We start from the raw sequence: 16,418 nt of genomic DNA, 5'->3' as shown, positions 1-16,418 counted from the left end.
ACTGTAACCACCAGAAAACACAATATTAAAGCAGATGAAAACCACTGCAATTTCAAAACACATAAAACCAGTGCTTTCTTTCTGGAGGTACGCAGGGGTACGCATACCCCTAAACATTTTGTGACTCATTGAGGGGCAGTATTTCGATATGAGTAGGAAAATGAGAGCACCCCTAAACGTTTTTAAGGGGGGGGGACTGCATAAAACCATTTCAAAATGGAACAGATCAATATGCAGTGCTATTTTTCTAGAAAAAGAGGTGCCAGAACTCTCCATGAACACCTCCTTTGTTCTCTTTTAAAAAATATATATTTATTATTGCAAAGAACAATACATACATATATATACAGTATATGAATTCAATTTTCATAGCGTTTACATACGTTTAAAATCCCAAAAAGACTAATGTGCAATAAAGAGAGAAAAAGAAAGGGGAAAGGAAAGAGAAAGAAGTAGAAAGTTAAAAAAGAAGAAGAAGAAAAAGAAAAGAGAGATTGGAAAAGAAAAAAGAGAAAAAAAGAAAGAAAGAAAAGTGCTTTGTCTCGTAGTATATGTAACCGTGATTGTTACTTAGAGGACAACTGTATAAAAGTTTTGAAAGGTTTATTTCTGTGTTCAGTGCGGTGGAAGTACTATAAGATGTAACAAATGTAGATAAGAGATGACTGTTGATATAGTCCTTCTTTTTCCCCCTCTTTTTTTTTCTCCTTTGTTCTCTTAGAATGGCAATGGCGCCCATCTGAGAGGTGGCGAAACTGAGTTCCAGTGAGTTGTAAGAAAGCCCTGACAAAATGAATTCAACAAAGGAGGTAGGTCACAAACAACAAAATACATTCACTGTCAGAGGCCAAAGTAAATAGCATATGGTGACAAGTGTCTCATGAAGATGCTAGATGCACTTCTCTGCGGAGGAAGTTGCACAATTTAGGGCCTGCTGCAGAGAAAAACCCCTTCCCCACACTTCTAAGGTTGACAGAACTACCAAGAGGTCAATAGGAATGGGAATGGTCTTTCATATATCTAAGGCCTAAGTCAGGGGTCAGCAAACCTTTTCAGCAGGGGGCCGGTCTACTGTCCCTCAGACCTTGTGGGGGGGGGGGCGGACTATATTTTGAAAAAAATATATGAATGAATTCCTATGCCCCACAAATAACCTAGAGATGCATTTTAAATAAAAGGACACATTCTACTCATGTAAAAACACCAGGCAGGCCCCACAAATAACCCAGAGAGGCATTTTAAATAAAAGGACACAGTCTACTCATGTAAAAACATGCTGATCCCTGGGCCATCCGCAGGTCGGATTTAGAAGGCGATTGGGCCGCATCGGGCCCCCGGGCCTTAGTTTGGGGACCCCTGGCCTAAGTCATTTAGGGCTTAAAACACTAATGTGAGCACTTAAAACACTAATGTTTAGTCTTATGTATCTTTCTATAGTGTTTGGTAACTTTTTTATTTTAATTTTCAAAACAGGGCAACCAATAACCTTAATAAATCATCAGATTGTTATATAAATCACGCATGTTTAAAATTGAGCTGACTGATTTACAAATCAGGCTTCTGAATTAAAGGTTGTATTGCTGATTTATTAGTTGCTTGATGGTTTCTCTAAATCACACCACTCATTTGTTTGAGTTACTGTGCACCATTAGTACTACCATCACACAAATTGCATGCCTTTTATAAATGATGCAACTGCCTCTTTAGCTCATGTAATGGACAACATTATTATGGGTCATAACAACATCCGTCAAGTTGACTGATCTCTGCAAATCTATGATACTCTTGTGTTTCAACCCAAAGTATGAAGGAATCTGATTTGTAGTCATGTTTGTCTAAGTCATGATATTGTCTACATGACAACCTGATTAATGATGTATGTTCCCCCCCCACCCCATTCTGCAGTATACTTTAATGGAGAAAAGGTATGTAAACATAAACATTAATCAAGATGAATGGAAGAATATTAGTGTTTTATTATAGAGCTTTTATAGTCGTCCATTCAATGCTCAGAATCAACTGAATGCTTTCATTTTAATAAATGGGGTTAGATTGGTGCAATGGTCCCTAGCCTACTCCTGACTTTTTCAAGGAAGGAAACTGAAGCACTTCTCTAGGAAGTGCTGCTTGAGATTCAGTTAATCTCTGCATATTCCGCCCACCAAGTATCCAACTGTCCCCAATAGTGCTCGCCTGCCCTTTTATTCTTTCCAGTCCGAACCCTCCAACCAGTCACCAGTTTTTCAGTGGAATACAATGGTACCTCGGGTTAAGAACTTAATTCGTTCTGGAGGTCCATTCTTAACCTGAAACTGTTCTTAACCTGAGGTGCCACTTTAGCTAATGGGGGTCTCTTGCTGCCGCTGCGCCACTGGCGCACGGTTTCTGTTCTTATCCTGAAGCAAAGTTCTTAATCCGAGGTAATATTTCTGGGTTAACGGAGTCTATAACCTGAAGCGTCTGTAACCCAAGGTACCACTGTACTGAAACCTCATGGACCTTTAAATATGACTCAATACATTTGAGTGTAATGCTGACCAATCACAACCTGACTCATGTAAATGCTGAGTCCTTTCACAAAGTATCATAACTGAAGTCCCACTGTTTACATAGTCATCTCCTTAGCAACAGTATCAGTTTAATTGCTTCCTGGCAGACTGCCAGGTGAATCCCAGCACAATGTATTTCTCTGGCTTCGGATAGGAGTAAAAGACCTTCATGCAGTAAACTATTTGCAATCCCAACAGTGTTCGTAACAGAACAACCTTTAACGTTTAAATTGCTTGTCATAAAAATAGTTTCTTCACATTAACCTTTTAAATATTTGATTATTTCTCAAATGTGGCTGCTATTGTTGCATTTATATAATTGTTAGAAGGTGAAGAGCCTCTGAGGTATTGCCTATTATTCAGGGAAATTATTTCCTACCTTCTGCCACAGCATCTAACCCCCCTGGCATTTTCCTGAGCACGTTGTACAAACATGTATTTACGGTAATCCATGGGATCAGCTTTAAGTTACATTGTTTTTGATCTATTGACCCAAGACCATTTATGTGTTAGCAGAAACAACTAAAGCGAGGACAGTCATGGATTCCACATTGGCGTTTTAGTTAAGCAGGCTGCATTGGAAAGATGACAATGGAAACATCGAGTGACCTTTCATAGTCAAAGTCAAATCCATTTTTCTAAAACAGTTTAGATCCAAAAGGTTATTGACAAGCATTCCGTTTTGGATGGCTATAACCATCTATGAATTTTGCAATTGCTACAACAACTAGGTTCTAACGTAGCTCTGATCAAAACTTTCCCCTCAGCTTGATATTCTGAGGCAGGAGTGGTAAATGTGGTTCATTCATTCATATCAGGGCAGTGTACACACTATAATACTGTTACAAGTTTATACCTGGACTCACAGCCAGCACTCGTATATGTTCATATACACACTGCTGAGAGGTTTAGGCTCTTTTGCTCGAATTATGGTGTGTGCTTTTTATGGGCATATGCTAACTCTTAACCCTATGCCCACAAAAAGCTCTCACATAAAGAAATAAAGAAAGTTTGGTTTATTACATGAAAAAGGTAGAGACAGAATATATAAAAATGCGGCTACAGACAGCAAAGTTACATACCAAGCAGGTAGCAAATTACAAAACACACCTTGATTAAAGAGTAAAAGATTCCCTAACTATTCTAAAAGTCCCAAAGAAATGTGGGCAGAAGCTAGAAGTGGAGAGAAGAAGGGGGGAGGAAAGCACACCTGTCCTTAAAACAAAGCAGAAGTGTGTTGAGTCCTCGGGAGCACTGGGTGAGTGCTGTGCTATTGGAGCTAGAACAGCTAATTAACCTTTGAATCAAATAATCCCTTTTTGCCAAGGCATGGCAGTGGAGAGGGGAGAGGGCTGTGGACTGAGTGATTTCTACAATGTCCACAATTACTTCCAAAATAGTGAGAAATATTGTTGCCAGTGGTCAGGAATGATAGAAACGGTAGTTCAACATGTTGGCTACCTCTGGTCTGAGCCATGGCTGCTGGTGTATAAAACAATATGAAAGAGTAAGCATAGTATGAAACACTTATGTGGCTGTTTGTAGGAAATCTATGTAGGCTTCAGAAGAAAGACGTTGGGGCATTTGTCTGTAGATGCAATTCAAAACAGAGGGGATTGGAGAGGATGTGGTCATCTGCTGGGGAAAGTTGTAAAAAGCGTCCAGAAAGAGATGGGAAAGGACACCTGGATGCAAAGTGATGTTTTTTGGGGGGTATAAAAGGGCCAAAGAAACAGTCAGAGGAAGGGCAAGTATGGGATTCATCATGATGACCTCTTTGTACTCCTGCAAATCTTTGGGCTCTCCTTATGATGTTCCTGATTACAGGAACACTTTGGCTACCAAGGGCATTCCTGAGAACTGCTGCTGTGTAAAACCTTCCACAATCTATTTCAAAAGTATGATGCCTTCCAAATGCTGTGGACTACAGCTCCCCTCATCCCTAACCATTAGCAATGCTGACTGACACTGAGGGGTGTTGTAATCTGCAATTTCTGGGGTGTGTGTACCATATTGGCCCCTCTGATCCATATTTAGGCCAGAATAACCATAAAAGGTAATGTGGGGGTTATCCTCAGATGCTTTATATTGGTTACATTATTATTTGCGTTTAAAATTAGAAATAGAGCCTCAAACAATATTTACTTGCTCCAAAATAATCCATATGGTGTGCCAAGGATTTGAATTTAGATCTTCATATGCAAGCCCCACTACCTGACCTTTAAATTATATTGCTTCTGACTGCTTTTGCTGTTTTCCAAACAGCAGTTTTTGTCTTGCAGAAAAATCAAAGGCTGTAGAGTGTATTTGCACATTTCTATCCTTAAAAATAGGTCTGATGTTGCAGTAATTAATCAGACAAATCATACTTAGTGACTTAAAGGAGAACAGAAGATCACACCTGCACTTTCATGAAAGCAACATATAATTTATACTCTTTTTATATGAATTTATGGCAACACCCTCCCCCGCCTACTCAGCTTCATTGGTTTACTCATTCAAAGGGTAACTAGGTGTATGAGTAGAGCTTCTTGTTTATTTAAACTGTTTCTTTAGAATTAATTATGTAATGAAATTTAGCTTTTATGAATGGCTCTTTCTGCGCAAACAAATTTGTGGGTGAGTTAAATTTCCAACAGCTGAATTATTGGCTATCATGCCTATATCAGTGGTTTTTCTATTGCAGTACAATACATCAACTTAAAACCTGGGGTGGTTTAAATATGGGGATCTGTATTTGGGAATGTTTCTTTCAGGTCAAAACACAACTGGGATAAAATCACCTGCAGAGCAGGGAAGAGATATCTCAAAATTTAATTGTAACAAGCACTATATAAATTTTGAGAAATTGATAATTAATAAATAAACTCCCACAGGCTGCAATTCTGAGGTCATTGTATTGGGAATATAAATATCATTTTACCATCATAAACAATGGACTGTAGGCTCAAGTCAGAAAGGCAGAAGTCAGGGCAGAGCAATGATCCAGTATTCCTGTATTTGTCTTTTGCTTTAATTTTTGTTCATATTTTCATTAGGGAGGGAGAGATTTCTCCTTAATTTCAGGGCATGCTGGGTGACTGAGATGGCTTTGGATTCCTGGGATAAAAATGGCGGCCTGGCACACTTCCAGTATGGCTTCCTTTTGGCCCTACTGATATTGGGTGCTTGAGCCAAGGCTTCAGAGGATTTAGTGGTGGTGAGGAAGGAAGAACCAGAATCAGATACCCCACTCTGACACTGAAGCTATGTCTCCAGTATTATCTGGGTAGATCTGAACTATCCTGTGGCTCCCTCACAGGGATCATAGGATCTTGCCCTTACAATCTATTGTAACCAGTGGCTTCTACAACCACTGCTAACTCGAGACTCCCCCCCCCCTCCGCTTGACATATGCTACTTGCACTATCCTTGAACCATGGTGTGCCCGAGTTCAGTTTATTATAGTCCTTTTGTCTATTAGAAGTCAACATCAAAGTCAGTGACAAGAGATGTGAAGGCCAGACTGGCATAAGTTATTGCTCACTCATGTCAGCAATTTTCGTTTCCCCTGAATGCCTTACCTTGACATGAAAGTCTTAAAGTTAATTATTCCTGCTGGCATAAAGTCATGTTCCAAGACAGCCCGAAGCTTTACCCATCATGTTCTACTCATTTTTAAGTAAAATACCACATTCATGAATGTTTTATTAAACTTGCCCCCTACACGAGTTGGATCTTGTACGGAACCCAAGTAGGAAGCTGTGCAATATCAAATTAGATTATTACTACATCAAGTCAAGTATTGCCTATTCTCAACTAGTAGTGACTCTTCCAAGTATCAGCAGGAGGTCTTTTACTTCTGAACTTGATATGGCAGAAATGGGACCTGAGACCTTCTGTATTCAAAGCATTTGATAGGGTCTCTTTTCCTTAGCATTAGCAATACAATAAATGTAAGTGGTCACTAAGAATGGGGATTTGCAATCTAATTTCTATTCTCAGCATTGCCCATAATTAAATATATATCCTATGCAAGTATTTTAAAAAACACATTTCAATTCTCTCAGGGTTTTGGTGTTATTTCAACTGTTAGGCTGATTTTGGTCTTATTTTGGTCTGATCTGTTCCTGCTATTTTGCAATGGTTTTTTATATTTTCATATATACATTGACATGGTGGTTTTATTCTCTGGGTTATGTTGTATGTATTTTGTTTGAAACTGCTCTCCAATTAGAGGATAATGAATGGTGGTCTCTGCATTTTTTAGATATGGGATATGACTTTAAGTGTGAGCAACACTGAGAATGGAAATTAGTCTGAAAGTATGCCAATAAATAAATTGTAAGTCAATAAACAAACAAACAAACTTACAATAAGCCATTTGTATAGCACCATCAACACAAAAGATGTGGGTATTAGCTGGTTTGGGAGAGCCCAAAGAGTTGCAGAACTACTACAACAACAAAAAAAGCAAGAACAAAAACAAAAACCCTACAGTGGGCAGGAAAACTAAAACTATCCTATAAGATCAGAGTGTGATCAGTGGGCAGAGAATGTTAGCTGACTGCTGAATGATGAATAAAAAAATGGGTGGGGGAGGGAATTGCAGTATGATTGAAGACTGGAAAGTACTGTGAACAGGAACACTCCACATTGCAGCACTTTGTTGCAACCAACTTGTCAAAATTCTTTTCCAATGTAAAAATCTTTGAATTTTTTTGTTTGCTTTGGAATTTCAAACTATTAATATTCATCACCTGAAATTCAAAAATGTTATTGTTATTTCATTTATTTATTTATTTACTTATTTACTTTCTTAGTTGCATACTTTAGAATCAATAGCTCCATAAAAATATATCAAGTTGGTATACAATATATACGAATAAAAATGGAGTTTCATAGAGCAGGGTATGACACACTAAAAGCTCAGTGCCAAGTGAAGGCCAACTGAATTTCAGGGGCATGGGGAACCACCAGAATTACCCCATCTGAAGATCTTGGTGGTAGACTAAATGTGTTAATTATATAGACATGTGCTACAAAGTTAGGAGGAAATGTGGTTGTAACTGAAAAATGTAGCAGCTCTAAAAAGTCTAAATTAATCTTGTTGAATGCTGTCAAATTCTGAAAGCATCAATAGCAGAATCCTGTCGATTTTCTAAATGCTGTTGACAGCCAAAGGCTGTTGACAAGAGTGTTCAGGTGTTGTTGTCGAGTGATAACAACATTTGATTGCTGTCAAATGTTTCAAGAAACCTATGATAGCGGTGAATGGCTTCTGCATAAATGTATACTGCTGAAGTAAGATGAAGGGAACTAAGGCTGCGTATATGTTGTTTTACCAATTTAAAATGTACCTATATAGCTCTTTTCTCATTTTGTATAAAAGCTGATGTGGAGGGAAATGCATTAAAATGCAGTATTTCCTAAGAGATGAGAGGATTAATACAGAATAGCTATTGGATATGGCAATGGGCTGGACTCAACCTTGTCACTGGAGCACTGACGCCAACTATAGGGACCCCTGAGGGCCTGGGAACCGACACAAAATTGTTGTGGGTACTCAGCACCCATACCACGGGGCCTCCGACACAACTTCTGGGGCCTCGTGAAGCACGGCAAGTTGCGTCCAAGACCTTGTGGGGCCTCCATTGGGATATCACCTAGCTCCCATTTAAAACAGCTGCACTGGTTGCCAGTTGTTTCTGGACCCAATTCAAGGAGCTCACATTACTTTAAAAAGTTCTAAATGACTTAGGCACTGAGTAACTGAATGAGTGCCTTCTTCCTTACAGTCCCTCGTGGGCACTAAGATCGACAGTAGGGGTAATCTTGGTTATTCACCATGCTCAGAAGCTTTAGGGGTAGTGGCCCAGGAAAGGGCATTTTTTGTGGCAGCCCTTAAATTGTGGAACTCACTCCCCACAGAGGTTCACCTGGCATCTTCATTATATAGTGTTTGGCAAATGCTGAAGACACATCACTTTACCCTAGCTTTTGACGGTGAAGATGTATCTTTAGAACCCTCCTTATTTTTCTGGTTTTAAGTTGTTTTAAACTTTCTAACATTGTGTTCTAACCCATGCTGGGAGCTGAGAGGGAAGGGTAACAACATTATTTTTCTGGACATTTGGTCCCCATTAATGACTTTTGTTAACAGAAGGGAGGAGGCAGTGAGACCTCAAATGGCACAAGCTTCATTTTTTGGAGAGAGGCTCTATCATAAAATGAGTTGTATTCATTTTTGTAACATGATGCTGGCACTCACAATGTGCATAAGATAGGGACACACATTGTTCTGATCAGAAACATTTACTGAACAAATACCTCTTTGGATTCCATTTGTTTGTTATGAAAATAATCACAACAATCATTTTATCTATCTATATCATCTATCTATATCATCTATCTATCTATCTATCTATCTATCTATCTATCTATCATCTACCTACCTACCTACCTACCTATCCATCTATCTATCTATCATCTAGGGGCATGGGTGGTCTAAACCACTGAGCCTCAGTGGTCTAAACCACTGACCCTCTTGGGCTTGCCGATCAGAAAGTCAGCGGTTCGAATCCCCACGACGGGGTGAGCTCCCGTTGCTCTGTCCCAGCTCCTGCCAACCTAGCAGTTCAAAAGCATGCCAAAAAGTGCAAGTAGATAAATAGGTACCACTCTGGTGAGAAGGTAAACGGTGTTTCCATGTGCTGCTCTGGGTTTCGGTGTTCTGTTGCGCCAGAAGCGGCTTAGTCATGCTGGCCACATGACCCGGAAAAACTGTCTGCAGACAAACGCCGGCTCCCTTGGCCTGTAAAGCGAGATGAGCACCGCAACCCCAGAGTCTTCTGTGACTGGACTTAACTGTAAGGGGTCTTTTACCTTTTTATCAATCATACATCTATCATCTATCTATCTGTTTATTTCCTTTGGTATGCAAAAGCTGTATCAGCAAGTTAGCTGCTAACACCCGATTGCCCAGCAGTGTAGCTTGGGAAGGTTTTCCCCTCCCCTAACAACCAATTTCTTACATGGACCCACAAAAGCTCACTACGTATTTCCACACTGCTACTACACTTCTGCTACATTGCACTACCACTTAAATACGTGTTTTCTCTACATGTCCCATAAATGTGCTAGCTGAGTAGCACAAAGCCACATCTCTTGCTGGTTCCATGTTCTACTTCGGAAGGAACCCTTAACTACAGCTGCCCAGTTCAAACTTTACAGGAAACCTTGGTTTTAAAAATGGGGGTATATTTCCCCAAAGCTTGGCATGTGATGGAAGGATGAGGATGAAGTGTACAGACACACTGCTTGTTACTGGTCTCATAAACCATAGTGTATTGGGCCAGGATCATGATGCTTGAATCAAGTCAACCTGTGTTCTTCTCCATAGTAGGTTTCTATGGAACAGAAGGAATACGCAAGAACATATTCGACATCAAAAATAGTGTTGGCTGCTATTCCCATCTTCTTTTCCCCCATCAACACACTTGTATATAAATAGAGCTGTGAAATATTTAGTCACAGAACGTATGGACCCTTCATCTCCATGCTGGGAGAAGCTTCCATTGATTTCTAAAAGCACAATTGGGGGCACTGCTGCTGTGTTTCCTGTATTAAGCCCACTTCCTGCTTTGCCATGACCCTGAACCCTCTCCATTGGAAGGAACTGGGTCTGAGATATAGTGGGTGGGATACAAGTTCATAGCTGCCAAGTTATCCCTTTTTTACAGGGATTTTCCCTCATGCTGAATAGGCTTCCTCGCGAGAAAAGCAAAAACTTGGCAGCTATGGAAGTTGCTTTAATTCACATCTTCTCAGTGGTGGTGAAGGAGTACACTTTGTTTTAAGCATTCAAAGCATGTCACCAAAACAGTTCAGTGTCTTAACTTTCCTTTTTTCAGCTGTAATGCTAATTGTAGCAAGAATCTGAGCAGCTCTCATTATTGATCACTTTGGGATTTTTGTAGATAATGGGCTAATTGCTTGTTTGTTAGTCATTCTTGCAAATAATTAACAAAAGCAAAGTACAAGGTGATTGTGTCTGTAAGGGAAAGCTTGCAGGGGTGAAACAGCAAGTGTGTCATACAACTCAGAAAACTATGCTGTGAGAGGCAAGTAGGAGCCATTACAACTAGGTCACAGCTGTTATGACAAAGCAGTCGCTTTGAAAAAAGTATTGCTCCTGCAACTTCAAAGGTGAAGCTAATTTGTTTAGTTTGTCACATGAACAGCAATGTAATGAATTACATTGGTCTTTGGGGTTGCTAGGTATTTGACCAACATAACAAGTTCGTCTAACTATTTGCTATATTTGCATTTCTGTCGATAGGGAATTCGTTAATAATTAGTCATTTCCTGCTCTCTAAACTATCTGGATGGCAGCACTAATCTACCAAGCTGGTCTGGGTTCTCCATTCACTTAAGCACAAAAAAACCCCTATTTGTCTCTGACAGGGAATATATTGTTACACACTACCTCTATCTCTGAGTGGTGTGAGATCACAGCGTTTTCCAGATAAATATTCAGGGTTTGTGTTTCCCTTAGAAATTAGGCACAGCAGTGATTGAAATTGGGGGTAGAAAAATCAATCAGCAGCCCTTAGTTCCAGCCAGTGTGTCCTTCTCCAAAGGCACCATCCTCCTGATTTCTTGGCTAGGCAAAGCTTTCTCCACATTTGGAAGAAAACAGAAGTCTGAAGTTTGAGATAAGTAAGAGCAGTTGTGAGGACTTTACTTCTCTTCTGTGGAACATAGTTGGGGGAAAGGGTGACTATTTCTGTAGTCTATGAGAGTTAGCTCTCATTAGGAATAAGCAAAATGAACCAATTCATAATTGTTCCCAGATTCTGACACTCAGCTTAATTCTAGTTGGAAATTCAGATTCTGGAATGTACCTTGCAAAACTCTGCACATGCACCATATACCTAAAAGTAGAACAAAAATAGAATTTTATTATTGATTTTGAACTTTTGGTTTTGTTTTGTTTTTAAAGAAAATGTTCCATGGTGAAATAGTTTAAGTATCTATTTATCTGTTATTCTGGCTTCTGCCATAGTTTTTGGGGTGTGGGTGGGGAAAAGGCTTCCCTTAGCTGAGTTCATTGGGCTTTTCTTGAAATCTTAGAGTGAGAGAACTTTGAAAAAGCTGTCATTTTAACCTAATGTCTTTATTTGAGAAAATGAGGACTGTTGCAATAGTATTCCACCATTGATTATCATTGCACTGTTGTACTCATGCACAATTTAACAAATTAAAACATGGGGGGGGGGAGTAAAACAAGCTTCTTTCAAAAAATTGGCAGTTTAATTTCTCCACCCCCCCCAAAAAAAAACCTCACCCAAAACACAATTGTAGAATCCACCCCATCATTTTTTATCTGGGAGCCATTACAGAGCTAAAGAACTGCAAAATTTGAAGCAGAATCTGGATTAGGTCCATTACCTTCCCTAAGCCCCTTTGGGAGAAAAGGCAAGATATAAAATGATTATGATTGTTATGATAATTAAGAAATGCTTTAGGATGTAAAAATTGATCCTCTTCAATTGGGCTATATTCCAAAATATTAGTTACATTTAGAAATGGCTAGTTGTTCATGTGATTAAAATACTGCCCTGAAATATCCATGAATTACTATTTCATCAGGAATGAGTGGCGCTGTTGCAAAGACTTTCAAAGTGATTAGGTTGGTACATGCAGTAAGAAATTCACAGCACAATCCTATATGTGTCCACTCATAAGTATGGCCCATCAAGTTCCTCCCAGATATAGGACTGCAGCCTTAGAAATGTCACAGACCACATAGGGTGGAAATGGCATTGGGTTTCTTCTGTGTGGATGTATATGCATCAGATTGTCATAGTGGAAAGCTCTCCTTTATATTGCTTAGTGGTATTTCTGCTCAAGGCAACAGAAATATGGGCCAATGAATTATCCTACTGGTACTTTTTCACACTGAAGAACTCTCAGAGAAAAATGTAGATCATTTAGTCAATCTACCATATACATGTGATTATTTTAATGGGAAAAGGTGAAATGAAATGGTACAAGGCATTGAACTTGATACAGGAAAATGGATTAAGTCAAAGGGAATCTATCCCCCTCTGATTCTTCAACCACAAGGTATAATGAGGCTCAGAAGCTGCAAACTATATTTGACCTTTAAAAGGAAGCAGAGAATTAAATCAAACTAAATGTTGTTTCTGTTCAATGAATCTTTACATACTATATAATACTTTGGAGAATGAAATTTTGAAGAATGAACTTTAACTCGGCTGGCAGTTGCAATAAATGCTGGTGCATTATATTAAATAATAGACAGCATTGTTAAATCAGGCCATATCATTCTAATTGTTATAACCCAAAGTATTCACCAAGAAGTATATGGGGGAATACCTGAAACAAACAGTCTTTCTATTACTACCTTTACACACACACACACACACACACACACACACACACACACACACACACACACCACTTTGAGGGTGTTTATAGCATTTCGGGTGGCATTCAATGAAGTTTTACACAGATTAGATTCACTGAAATCAAGGAACATGACTAAGTTAGGTCCATTAATTTCAATATGTCTACTCTAAGTAAACCTTAATTGAAGTGTTTTCATGTTCAATACCCCATTGGTCTGATATGTTGACCTCTGATTTGCATATCAATTTCTATATATTATGAGACTAGGGAAGGCTCTTTCAACGATGGGTCCAGAGAAGAGCGGGGCTCTGTCAAGGATGCTTGCTATACTGTCTGGGCTTCTCTGTGTATATGTTTACTGGATAAAGGAGCCGAAGTTCAATAATGGTACAAATGCTTTCCATATTTAAAGTGCCATGGATTTTAACTATCATTACGAAAGGATCTTTGGGTCTAGGGAAAATATTTGGCTGAGACACTTCAGACACAACCGTATCACTAAAATAGACTATAATCATAGAATCATAGAATCATAGAATCATAGAGTTGGAAGAGACCACAAGGGCCATCCAGTCCAACCCCCTGCCAAGCAGGAAACACCATCAAAGCATTCCTGACAGATGGCTGTCAAGCCTCTGCTTAAAGACCTCCAAAGAAGGAGACTCCACCACACTCCTTGGCAGCAAATTCCACTGCCGAACAGCTCTTACTGTCAGGAAGTTCTTCCTAATGTTTAGGTGGAATTTTCTTTCTTGTAGTTTGAATCCGTTGCTCCGTGTCCGCTTCTCTGGAGCAGCAGAAAACAACCTTTCTCCCTCCTTTATATGACATCCTTTTATATATTTGAACATGGTTATCATATCACCCCTTAACCTTCTCTTCTCCAGGCTAAACATACCCAGCTCCCTAAGCCGTTCCTCATAAGGCATCGTTTCCAGGCCTTTGACCATTTTGGTTGCCCTCTTCTGGACACGTTCCAGCTTATCAGTATCCTTCTTGAACTGTGGTGCCCAGAACTGGACACAATACTCCAGGTGAGGTCTGACCAGAGCAGAATACAGTGGTACTATTACTTCCCTTGATCTAGATGCTATACTCCTATTGATGCAGCCCAGAATTGCATTGGCTTTTTTAGCTGCTGCATCACACTGCTGACTCATGTCAAGTTTGTGGTCAACCAAAACTCCTAGATCCTTTTCACATGTACTGCTCTCAAGCCAGGTGTCTCCCATCCTGTATCTGTGCCTTTCATTTTTTTTGCCCAAGTGTAGCACTTTACATTTCTCCTTGTTAAAATTCATCTTGTTTGCTTTGGCCCAGTTGTCTAATCTGTTAAGGTCATTCTGAAGTGTGATCCTGTCCTCTGGGGTGTTAGCCACCCCTCCCAACTTGGTGTCATCTGCAAACTTGCTCAGGATTCCCTCAAGCCCATCATCCAAGTCATTGATAAAGATGTTGAACAAGACTGGGCCCAAGACAGAACCCTGTGGCACCCCACTAGTCACTACTCTCCAGGATGAGGAGGAGCCATTGATGAGCACCCTTTGGGTTCGGTCAGTAATCCAGCTACAAATCCACTGAATGGTAGCATTGTCTAGCCCACATTTTACCAGCTTCTTTACAAGAATATCATGGGGCACCTTGTCAAAGGCCTTGCTGAAATCAAGATAGGCTACATCCACAGCGTTCCCTTCATCTACCAGGCTTGTAATTCTGTCAAAAAATGAGATCAGATTAGTCTGACATGACTTATTTTTCAGGAACCCATGCTGACTTTTAGTGATCACAGAGTTTCTTTCTAGGTGCTCACAGACTGTTTGCTTAATGATCTGCTCTAGAATCTTTCCTGGTATTGATGTCAGGCTGACTGGGCGGTAATTGTTTGGGTCCTCTCTTTTCCCCTTTTTGAAAATAGGGACAACATTTGCCCTCCTCCAGTCTGCTGGAACTTCGCCTGTTCTCCAGGAATTTTCAAAGATTATTGCCAGTGGTTCTGAAATCACCTCTGCCAGTTCTTTTAATACTCTTGGATGTAGTTCATCTGGCCCTGGAGACTTGAATACATCTAAACTAGCCAAGTATTCTTGTACTACCTCCTTACTTATTCTGGGCTGTGTTTCCCCTGCTGAATCATCTGCTCCATATTCTTCAGGTCGGGCGTTGTTTTCTTTCTTGGAGAAGACTGAGGCAAAGAAGGCATTGAGGAGTTCTGCCCTTTCTCTGTCCCCTGTTTGCATTTCACCATCTTCTCCTCTGAGTGACCCCACTGTTTCCTTGTTTTTCCTTTTGCTACGGACATACCCATAAAAGCCCTTTTTGTTGCTTTTAACCTCTCTGGCGAGCCTGAGTTCATTCTGTGCTTTAGCTTTTCTGACTTTGTCTCTACACGTGCTGGCTATATGTTTGAATTCCTCTCTGGAGATTTCCCCCCTTTTCCATTTTTTGTACATATCCCTTTTAAATCTTAACTCAGTCAAAAGTTCTTTAGATAGCCAGCCTGGCTTCTTTAGGCACCTTCCATGTTTCCGTCTCATTGGTATTGCCTGAAGTTGTGCTTTTAATATCTCCCTTTTAACAAACTCCCAACCATCATGAACTCCCTTCCCTTTTAGTATTACTGTCCATGGGATTTCACCCAGCGTTTCCCTAAGTTTTCTGAAGTCGGCTTTCTTAAAGTCTAGAATTTGGACCTTAGTATGCTTGGTTGCTCCTTTCCGCTGGATAATAAACTCCAGAAGAGCATGGTCACTCCCACCTAATGATCCTGCCACTTCTACCCCACTAACCAAGTCATCACTATTGGTTAGGACCAGATCTAAAATGGCTGATCCTCTTGTTGCTTCTCCCACTTTCTGGACAATGAAGTTGTCTGCAAGGCCAGTGAGGAATCTGTTCGACCTTATGCTCTTGGCTGAGTTTGACATCCAACAAATATCAGGATAGTTGAAATCCCCCATTACTACTATCTCACTTCCTTTGGAATGCTTGGCCATCTGTTCCAGGAAGGCATCATCTGTGTCCTCAGTTTGGCTTGGGGATCTATAGTAAACTCCCACAATGAGATCACTGTTGTTTTTCTCTCCCTTAATTTTGACCCAGATACTCTCAATTTGGCTTTGAAGTTTTAAATCCTGGATCTCTTCACAGGTATACATATCCCTAACATATAAAGCTACTCCTCCTCCTTTCCTGTTTGGTCTATTTCTCTTAAATAGATTGTATCCCTCTATTACTACATTCCAGTCATGAGACTCATCCCACCAGGTTTCAGTGATGCCTATTATGTCATATTTAGTTTGCTGTACCAAGAGCTCAAGTTCATCTTGTTTATTTCCCATGCTCTGTGCATTAGTATACAGACATTGAAGACCGTTGATCATTCCCCCATGTCTCTTATTTAAGGATATTTTCGTCCCACCACTAGGTCTGCATGCTGCTTGCTCCATTTGGTCC

At 40.0% G+C, this 16,418-nt stretch overlaps 1 long non-coding RNA gene across 1 annotated transcript in view; it reads left to right on the top strand.

Moving 5' to 3' along the window:
* Positions 1-16,418, top strand: part of LOC118084771 (uncharacterized) — a 32,022-nt gene that overhangs the window by 3,501 nt on the left and 12,103 nt on the right. The window contains exon 2 of the long non-coding RNA XR_004692571.2: positions 722-809. This is a non-coding gene — a long non-coding RNA (uncharacterized LOC118084771). The remainder of the gene's footprint in view (positions 1-721; positions 810-16,418) is intronic.

Source organism: Zootoca vivipara, chromosome 4 (assembly GCF_963506605.1).
Source record: "Zootoca vivipara chromosome 4, rZooViv1.1, whole genome shotgun sequence".
Classification (NCBI taxonomy): domain Eukaryota; kingdom Metazoa; phylum Chordata; class Lepidosauria; order Squamata; family Lacertidae; genus Zootoca; species Zootoca vivipara.
This window is presented reverse-complemented; position numbering and strand designations above follow the sequence as displayed.